Source organism: Berghia stephanieae, chromosome 10, assembly GCF_034508935.2.
Source record: "Berghia stephanieae isolate SIO BIC M18660-M18661 chromosome 10, UCSD_Bste_1.3, whole genome shotgun sequence".
Lineage (NCBI taxonomy): Eukaryota > Metazoa > Mollusca > Gastropoda > Nudibranchia > Aeolidiidae > Berghia > Berghia stephanieae.
The window spans coordinates 44,198,740-44,208,739 of NC_088369.1; the positions used below are offsets into that span (position 1 = coordinate 44,198,740).

Sequence of the window (10,000 nt, forward strand, 5' to 3'; positions counted from 1 at the left end):
GGTGGGTTTACTGCACCTAGGTACGAAACCGCGGCAGGTGAGAGGTGCTCACCGTGTGAGCTATCCGACAAAAAATTTCGTTTCAACCAGTTTTTAGATCCCCTTCACCATTCTGGACCGCCGATTCGTTCCACATCCGAAGTAATTTTACCAGCAGTTAAGCTTAATGCCATATTTCATCACAACATATACATAGAACGATTGAGACATTGAGTATGCTCGTTATAGGGTGAATTTTAATCAGAAAAGTGAGTGGAGCAGGCACTTATGTGGTAACAACAGATATGAAGTGAGTAGAAAAGTGCAGAAGACAATAGGAATAAAAATTTTTTCGCGGCGGTGGTGGGGTTTGAACCTGCGACCTTATTGGTACGACAACTCCGCTGGCAGGTGAGAGCGTGGCTCTACCGTGTGAGCTATCCACGAACACAAAAATATTCGTTTCAAACCAAAGTCATTTCTAGATCCCTTCTCTACCCACTTTGAGACCGCCGATTCGTTCACCACCATCGCGAAGTAATTTTGACCAGCAGTTAAGCTTAATAGCCAATATTCTCATCACAAACATATAACATAGAAACGATTGAGACATTGAGTATGCTCCGGTGTATAGGTGAATTTTTAATTCAGAAAAGTGAGTGGAGCAGGCACTTATGTTGGTAACAACAAGATATGAAGTGAGTGAAAAGTGCCAGAAGACAATAGAGAATAAAAATTTTTTTCGCGGCGGTGGTGGGTTTGACCTGCGACCTTATTGGTACGACAATCCGCTGGCAGGTGAGAGCGTGGCTCTACCGTGTGAGCTATCCACGAACACAAAATATTCGTTTCAAACCCAAAGTCATTTCTAGATCCCTCTCTCACCACTTCTTGAGACGCCGATTCGTTCACCACCATCGCGAAGTAATTTTGACCAGCAGTTAAGCTTAATAGCCAATATTTCATCACAAACAATAACATAGAAACGATTGAGACATTGAGTATGCTTCGGTGTATAGGTGAATTTTTAATTCAGAAAAAGTGATTGAGCAGGCACTTATGTTGGTAACAACAGATATGAAGTGATAGAAAAGTGCCAGAAGACAATAGAGAATAAAAAATTTTTTTTTCACCCTATACACCGGAGCATACTCAATGTCTCAATCGTTTCTATGTTATATGTTTGTGATGAGAATATTGGCTATTAAGCTTAACTGCTGGTCAAAATTACTTCGCGATGGTGGTGAACGAATCGGCGGTCTCAAGAAGTGGGTGAGAGAGGGATCTAGAAATGACTTTGGGTTTGAAACGAATATTTTTGTGTTCGTGGATAGCTCACACGGTAGAGCCACGCTCTCACCTGCCAGGCGGAGTTGTCGTACCAATAAGGTCGCAGGTTCAAACCCCACCACCGCCGCGAAAAAATTTTTTATTCTCTATTGTCTTCTGGCACTTTTCTACTCACTTCATATCTTGTTGTTACCAACATAAGTGCCTGCTCCACTCACTTTTCTGAATTAAAAATTCACCCTATACACCGGAGCATACTCAATGTCTCAATCGTTTCTATGTTATATGTTTGTGATGAGAATATTGGCTATTAAGCTTAACTGTGGTCAAAATTACTTCGCGATGGTGGTGAACGAATCGGCGGTCTCAAGAAGTGGGTGAGAGAGGGATCTAGAAATGACTTTGGTTTGAAACGAATATTTTTGTGTTCGTGGATAGCTCACACGGTAGAGCCACGCTCTCACCCGCCAGGCGGAGTTGTCGTACCAATAAGGTCGCAGGTTCAAACCCCACCACCGCCGCGAAAAAATTTTTTATTCTCTATTGTCTTCTGGCACTTTTCTACTCACTTCATATCTTGTTGTTACCACATAGTGCCTGCTCCACTCACTTTTCTGAATTAAAAATTCACCCTATACACCGGAGCATACTCAATGTCTCAATCGTTTCTATGTTATATGTTTGTGATGAGAATATTGGCTATTAAGCTTAACTGCTGGTCAAAATTACTTCGCGATGGTGGTGAACGAATCGGCGGTCTCAAGAAGTGGGTGAGAGAGGGATCTAGAAATGACTTTGGGTTTGAAACGAATATTTTGTGTTCGTGGATAGCTCACACGGTAGAGCCACGCTCTCACCTGCCAGGCGGAGTTGTCGTACCAATAAGGTCGCAGGTTCAAACCCCACCACCGCCGCGAAAAAATTTTTTATTCTCTATTGTCTTCTGGCACTTTTCTACTCACTTCATATCTTGTTTTTACAAGGGGTCCATAACCAACAGCAAATATTTAACATGTAGAACGAGACTTGACGCCTGTTAGGCGATAATACAAATTATTTATTTTTTTTTTTTCCGACAGAGACAATGCTATTAACGGGAAGGCCGGGTGCTTATTTTACACCTGAGCACGATGAGATAATGTGAGTGAGTAAAGGGCTCAACTATGCGCCGAGCGAGGCTCGAACTCAGGACATTCCGATCCGAAATCCGAGTGTCATACCACTAGACCACACAGCCGCATAATGTATTACTGTAATAGGATTATCAGTCAGTTGTCTGCTGTTGTCATCTGCTCCAAGCTTCCATCAGCGTCCTTGCTTACCACTTCCTTGTACTGTGCGTAATATTTTCAGTTTAAAAGTTTAACTCGGATTGCGCCAGCCTGCTACATGCTACTACTACTACTACTACTACTACTACTACTACTACTACTACTACTACTACTACTACTACTACTACTACTACTACTACTACTACTACTGCTACTACTACTACTACTACTGCTACTACTACTACTACTACTACTACTACTACTACTACTACTACTACTACTACTACTACTACTACTACTACTACTACTACTACTACTAATGCGTGGTATTTGCACTGGGTACTCGTTGGAGAATTTCAAACGGGGGAGTTCGAGAATTTTATATTATCGCATATTATATTATATGTTATATGATAATATATACAAATAACTGATGATGATTATGATGACGATGATAGGATTAATAATAGTGATTTATTATTATTATTATTATTATTATTATTATTATTATTATTATTATTATTATTATTATTATTATTATTATTACTATTATTATTATTATTATTATTATTATTATTATTATTATTATTATTATTATTATTATTATTATGATTATTATTATTATGATTATTATCGACCCGGCATATCACCGTCCTCAGACGTTTGTTGACATAAGTTGAAGAAATATTGCGTTGTATTGTTGTTGTTGTTGTTGTTGTTGTTGTTGTCGTATTATCAAGACGATCAGTGGGGTGTCATTACAGGTCAAAATATCAATCAGTATGTAATGAGATGGCCCACCCGTGTTTATGCGTTTATCGGATATGACAGGTCATCTTGCGTCAGCACCCTTAACTTAACCCTCTCCTTACCAACTGTAGATAGTATGCGCTTGGCTAATAAACTCAAACATTGCCATCCGGAAGTATAACGGACCAACACACAAATCTATGTGTAACCATGACGTTTTATAGTCTGGTTAATACAGTTGACATTGCCATCCGGAAGTATAACGGACCAACACACAAATCTATGTGTAACCATGACGTTTTATAGCCTGGTTAATACAATTGAGTGAGAACTACTCATAAACGCGGATGGCAAAAAGCAATAATAAAGGCATGAGTGACGTCATTTTCGTTCTGTCTATAGGAAAATCGTCACATTCGTTACGATACAACCAACATTTTTCTTATTCAAATTTCTCTTGTACATCATAAAATTTAAAGAAAATGAACAGTGTGTTGTAGAGCATGTTTTACTAAAGAAATTATGTATCGGAAGAACTTTCTTGCTGTTGTGTTTGAGTGATAAAAAACATTTTTTTGTGTGTGTTAGTTGGGTGTGAAGTTTTGGGGAAAATCCTGAAAATGGCTGGTAAGGAGAGAGTTAAGTCGTGTGTAGTAGCTACGCAGTACACACCACACAGTCTATGGTACACACCACGAACTTCTTTCTACCCGAGTCAAGCCCTGTTTTGATATCGGTGTGTTCTTGTCGTCCTTTTGAGATAACAACAATGTCGTGGTCTGAAGAAGAAGGAAAAAAAAAAACAAATTAAAACAACAAACAAAACAAAAACAAACCAAAAAATCAAAACATAACAAGCAAACAAAAAGGAACCCCGCGTATTTCATGTTTTGGCCAGTAAATCGCCCTTCAAATATCGATAATCGATCAAACATGACCCTCATACTCATGTTGTCAAAAACAACTCGCAGACCTCAACATTTCCAGGTTTGAGCGTTTTTGACAAGATGACGGCCATTGTAATTTATATATATATATATATATATATATATATATATATATATATATATATATATATATATATACACAGTGGACTCCGGATAAGACGATGCCCAGGGGAACAGAGAAAAAAATCGACTTATCCGAAAATCAACTTAACCGGAGTGTAACCAAATGAGCAAAAACTCATTTGAACAAAGCAAACCAATCTAGAAAAAGTATGTCCCTTCATATCGCGCGGTCTCTGTAGTGGTCATGAGAGGCTCCTACCCCCAATAGTCCCATAGAGGAATCAGAATACATAAAAATCGGAATTTGAGATAAAAAAGCGGAATCAACTTACTGTTATTGACTATGACATACTTTGCAACAGAAAATGTAATAGACAATCCAAAAGTACTCAAATGATTAAAAATATAAAATGTGTAAAAATGTACAGATTGTGTAAAGACTAAGAATGGGGTCAAATAATACTAGAGAACACACAGGTCCTGGCCGTCTGAGAGCAAAGCATTGAATCGATGGATTTAACCTTGTCAGGACCCTCCCCCCCCCCCCCCCCACACACACACACCTATTCAAGCAAACGCGCGTACCGGTACACACACACACACACACACACGGACACAGGGCTAAAATTAAATAGGGAAAGAAGCTGACCGTACTCAAATAATATTATTACCGATTGAAGCCAACATATAATATTACCAAGGTCATTGACCTCACGAATTGGAGTCACAATAATAATAATAATAATAATAATAATAATAATAATAATAATAATAATACTTCGGTCAACCCCCCTCCCAAACATATAATATCCGACATCAGCAGCACAAACTTTGAAGAGACTAATCAGACATACAATGTGTGTTGATTGACCATAAGAGATGACGAAATAAGCCATAGCTCACTTTTTTTTCGCTAGAGATTTTTTTTTTTAAATTTTCCTCGATGAGAATGCCTTGAATGTGGAATGTATACCAATTAATTAAGTGAATTATTCCGCGAAAAGCGGAAGGGTAGGAGCCTCTAGGTCAAGGTCATGCTTCTTGTAAATCTTCGAGACAGAAATAGCTGGTATGCTTATTTCCTATGCGATGATTTTCTGTCGCATGCCAAACTTTCCAAATGCGTCGAATCTTCCTTTTCCGCGATAGGTTTGCCATTGTAGTTGTAGACTTGACTTGAATTCCTCTTGATAAAATTGATACTAATTAAGAGGGCCATTACATAGGATGGCCTGGGATTAGAACCAAAAAAATCTTGAACTTGAAGTTGCGACAATGTAAAATTTGAGATGGAGAAATTAAAGTTATTCAATACTGCTCATGTACATTGAACTCAGACGTCAGGCAAAGCACCTACATCACATCAATGTGCGCCAATCGTTCACGGATATTCTTAACCACTTAAAATTCTTACTGGTAGCTTTTTTAACCAATGGAAATACTTGTTTATTTGTGATTTTTTTGTAGTCATGAGTGATAAGAACATCGACTTAAGCGACATCGAGGAGTTTTTATTTTTTTACTAATGTTATATAGGAAGAAGGGGGAGGGACCAAGAAAAAAAATCGACTTGGGTAAAAATCGACTTAGGCAACGTCGACGTATCCAGAGTGCACTGTATATATATATATATATATATATATATATATATATATATATATATATATATATATATATATATTTTTTTTTTTTTTTTTTTTTTTTTTTAATGATCGAAATGGTTGGTGACGGGACACTGGCACGCAGACCATCTGGGTGGCATTCATACATATGACCTATATCGGTATACACACTACGTGTTGTGTGTCAGTTCAGTACGTTATATCCGGCTGGCGGATGTTGTGAGTATTTTACCTAGCTAAACGCATAGCATCTTATATAATGATAATAAGCATATTTATATAGCGCCTTTCGTCGAAACCTCAAAGACAAAGCGTTTTAAAAAATAAAAAAAAAATAAATTCAAATACAATTCAACCAAAGTATCAAAAGAACTAAGAGCATAGAAGGGCATCAATACATCATCAATATAAATGTCACATACAATACATTTAAAATTCAATTATGTAAATGTTTTCTGACAAGATATGTTTTCATGGCTTTTTTGAAAATGTCTGTTGAGCTCGAGAATCTCACAGATTGAGGGATATCATTTCAAATCGTGGGTCCGAATTTCATAAGAGACCTATAGGGAATGAGATTAGCGGAAGAGTAGCGTCCCTTGATTGGACGTCACCCATAGTCTGTGACGTCACCGGCGGAAAAGTTATTAGAGAGAGAACGTCATGTTGGTTGTGCGCATACGTCTCTCGTCCTCGCTTCCGGTGAAAGCGGCTTGAGACACTTCAAAACCAAATTGACGTTCTCTCTGTAAGGTGACGTCCAATCAAGGGACGCTACTCTTCCGCTAATCTCATTCCCTATCGCCAAAATATTTAAGTTTAGTTTTAGGAGATGCTAAGAATTTTGAATCGTGGGATCTAAGATTTCTCAGAGGTACGTATGGTTGATTGGAGTAAGTGTTTAATGTAGAGAGGGACTGACTTTAGATAGTAGTGCTTTCCGAGCGCAAGGTCATCAGACATTGCAGCTTCAGCCGTATTTAAAATTTAATTCTTATCTCTGGCGTGCAAGCTCTCCATGATGCATGCACACACCATGCCTGCCAACCCTTCCGCTTTTGGCGGAATCATTCCTATTTTCACTCTTCCATTTTGTACTATTCCGTCATTGTCTCTAAGATTCCCCGATTATCAAAAAAAAAAATTATGATGATAATGGTAAGAATAATAAAAAGCAAAGAAGGGGGGAGGGGGGGGGGAGGTGAAATTCCTTTTTTTTTTGGTCTCAAATTCCTATTTTCAGGCGTTTGAATCCACTTTTGGGATGTGAACGGTTGGCAGGTCTGCATACACGCACTGATGCACCTCTCTCTCTCTGTCTGTTGTGCGCTGGTCAAGGCTATCCGTATCAGTATTCTGGCCTATAGATTGTATTCACTTGGCTAAGTAGCTCACAACATTGCCATCCGGGAGTGTAACGGACCAACACACAAAACTATGTGTAACCTTAAACCGTTTATAGTCTGGTTAATATGGTTTAGTGAGAATTACTCATTAACATGGATGGCAAATAATAATAATAATAATAAAGACCAGAGTGACGTCATCTTCGTTCTATCTTTTCTTCCAGACAACTGTATTTTTTGTTTGTTTGTTTGTTTGTTTGTTTTGGGTTTCTTTTTGTTTCTTTGTTTTTTTATCCGCTGTCGTATTTCCACAATCCCCCATTGTCTCACTGAGCGACATGTCATGTAGGACAACAGGAGGCTGCCCTTGGTGGTACAAACAGGTGCAAGTACGTAGAATATCAAAATTTATGGAGGGAGGGGGGGGGGACGCAAAAATTATTTTTTTAAATGGGGGGGGGGGGCGTCTATTTAATACAGTAGAGTAAGTTGCTAGGAGCTTTGGACTTGTTGAAGGTATTGATCAAGTAGGAATATTTATGACAGCTTTGTGGATAAAATAAAACTCCAATGTCCTTGACATTGGGAACCTTTTCGGGATCAAAGCTTTACGTCTGCCATAGAAAAATATATAAAGTAAAAATAAAACAACAGTACAAACAAAACAATTAGAACAGTTACGTTTGTGCGACGATGTGGTCTAGTGGTATGACACTCGCTTTCGGATCGGGAGGTCCTGGGTTCGAGCCTCGCTCGGCGCATAGTTGAGTCCTTGGAGAAGGCTCTCTTTACTCACATTATATCTCACCGTACTCGAGTGTAAAATGAGTACCTACCAGGCCGTTAACAACGTTGTCTCTGTCCGGAAAAAAAAGAATATTGTAATATCGCCTAACAGGCGTCATGTCCCGTCCTAAATGTTAAGTGTTTTGCTAGTGGCCAGGGACCCCTTGTAAAGCGCTTTGAGCACGTTTAGTGGATATTGCGCTATATAAATGCTCAATATTTTTTGTTTTTGCTTCAGAAAAACGTGATTTCAAACGTCCCAACACGTTCGTTCTGGGTAAGTCTTGACTTTTCGTCATCCTTTTGTTGACCCAGCCACCCTTCCTGGTGACAACACGTGATGCAACAACACTACTTTATTATTATTATCATGATAATAATATTATAATCATATCCTATAATATCAAGGCAATTAATGAATAGATAATTTTACCCTACTATCTACTCTGCAATGTGTGTTTTGTATTTGTTGTCTGAAGTATTTTTACATCTAAAATCGTCTGCTCTTCTGTGGAACAGTATAAGGCAAGGCTTATGATACTTTGCTTCCACCGCAATAAGATCACCCTCCGCAAATACTCTAAGAATACTTGTATCTGAAAGAAGGACAGCTTCCTAGTAGACTTTTTGTGAAAGAGCAAGAGTCCGGACCTCAGTCAATTCCCTTTCACAACCCTTACAGAACAAGCAGTGTTTGCTTACATGTGATGTGTTTAATGTGCCTCTTGTATCAGGACTTGCAACTGCTTCACTATTACATTGATTTATCTTCTTTGCAAGCCTTTTGGGTTTTGATTTATGAAACCTGTGTCTGCAATTCTTATGGTAAAGTCCATCATTGTCTCTCAAAAAATTAGCAAGACATTTCACAGGTTGGTTAATATTGAATTTCAATGCTATTGGCAATCTACCTGATTCATGAAAAAGTTTGATATCCTCAGAAATGGCAACATAAGTGTCTTCAATACAATTTAACTTGGTTGCTTTTTTAGGGTTTGTGAGAGGAGAATTTTCAATGGTTTCTTGACAAAACAGGCACTTCGACCAGTCAATTTCAGGGGAAGCTTGATCGAGTCTTGGAACTTTGTTCAAATTTTTACAGTCGACAATGGATGTCTGCCGCTTCTTTCCTCCTGCCATATTAGCGCATTCTAGGAAGGAAAGAAAAATAAAACATACCCATGACATACTCGAGAGACGATATTTATAGTTATTTCCTACAAAGTGTGAATTACGTAGTTTATCAAGTTACAGAAAATGTTACCATCTTAAGGCGATATAGGGTAGCTTGAGAGCTGACAGAATGAACAAGTTTATGTGCGTGCGAGTGTGTGTGTGTATGTGTGTGTGTGTGTATGCGTGTGAGTGTGTATTTGTGTGTGTGTTTGCGTGAGAAAGGTTAAACACACATTAGTTGACGGGGCTTGGATATCTCAGTGGTAAGATTCTCTGCAAAACAACAATAAAACAACAACAACATCAACACACACACAACGAACACATACATCCTGTTAGAATGGAATTTTAGTCCTTGCAATCTTGACCATTCAACAAATCAAACTAGTATTCCAATTTGACGAGGTCCCCAGGCATGATGCTTATTAATTTTAAGGAAACAAAGGACTGTGAGGCTGGCAAGTAGAAATATAACAAACAAGTCAATACATTGTTTAAAAAAACCAAACCTGAACATGCAAAAGGTAAAGCAATGTGTGTGAATATTAGCGTGTATTGGTAGAATTTTGTGTGGAGATGTTCTTTTTTTGATCAACTGAGTTAATAATAAATTAGTTATGTTTTTTTCTTTCTCGGTCAGCAGTAATGATAAACACCGTTATTCTATCATCAATCATCGACAGGCTAATCTATATCTAATCGAATCTAAAAGGGTCTAAATTTAGTACTGACATTGCACATGTAACTTATATTATACTAAGATAGAAAAA

At 38.1% G+C, this 10,000-nt stretch overlaps 2 protein-coding genes across 7 annotated transcripts in view; one reads left to right on the plus strand and one right to left on the minus strand.

Annotated features, from left to right (window-relative positions):
* The window catches only part of LOC144955846 (uncharacterized), a 340,128-nt gene that overhangs the window by 200,892 nt on the left and 129,236 nt on the right, over positions 1-10,000 (minus strand). The gene's annotated exons all lie outside the window — the stretch shown is intronic.
* Positions 1-10,000, plus strand: part of LOC144955844 (uncharacterized) — a 136,511-nt gene that overhangs the window by 67,789 nt on the left and 58,722 nt on the right. The gene's annotated exons all lie outside the window — the stretch shown is intronic.